This window comes from Coturnix japonica, chromosome 2, assembly GCF_001577835.2.
Source record: "Coturnix japonica isolate 7356 chromosome 2, Coturnix japonica 2.1, whole genome shotgun sequence".
NCBI classification, from domain to species: Eukaryota; Metazoa; Chordata; class Aves; order Galliformes; family Phasianidae; genus Coturnix; species Coturnix japonica.
In genome coordinates this window covers 111,992,476-111,993,314 of record NC_029517.1, presented here as the reverse complement: position 1 = coordinate 111,993,314, position 839 = coordinate 111,992,476, and positions in this window count along the sequence as shown.

Genomic DNA, 839 nt, shown 5'->3' with positions numbered 1-839 from the left:
GTCAATTTTTTTTTTTTTTTTTTTTTTTTTTCCTTTTTTTTTTTTCTTTTTTTTTCTTTTTTCTTTTTTTTTTTTTTTAAGAAAAAAACACAACAACTCACAGTGGAACTTTCAGGAAAGTGAGAAGACCCAAAACAGCTTTGTCTCCAAAGAGGATTTCTTTCTGTCTACAATGGATAAAGTCCTATACTCCTACTCCCAGTTATGTCAGGTGGGAGACCCGGATAACATGCAGGACTTCAGACTGTTCGGACAGCCATTTTCCAACAAACAAGGGGCCAAAATTTCTGCAATATAGTAACAGCCTTAATAATACATTCATTTTGTGTTTTATACAGCTGCTCTGGGCTATGTCCTCAATGTTTTAAACTCATTTATATTCATCTCTATATTCAAGTGGAATCTTTTTATTGGTTTCTTTGATTCTTGGGTTGGTTTTTCTGCGTAATCTTTCCCAAGCTGTACCAAGCCAACTGCCCCAGGCCTTTCACAGGTCTGTCAGGAGTACTCATTCCAATGCATGGTAAAAAGCAGTGTGTCTCTGAAATGGATTTCAAACTAAAGTAACAGTGATGCTATAGAGAAACTTGCACTGGTATTACTTTGGTATAACCCTTTGAGAACTATTGCATCAGTTTTCAGAGTCTGTTGGATGTTAATCTTGATTGTCATTAAATTACAGGATTGTGTTTGGGAAATAGAGGTTTTAAAAGAAAAACAGTTTGTTGTTTTTTTTTAAAACAGATTTCCTGTGACTGCAAGTCAGTGTTTTTAATAACTTGCATTATTGATAGAAAAGCATTTGTAACATAAAGAGAAAGCTATATTTATCAGCTACT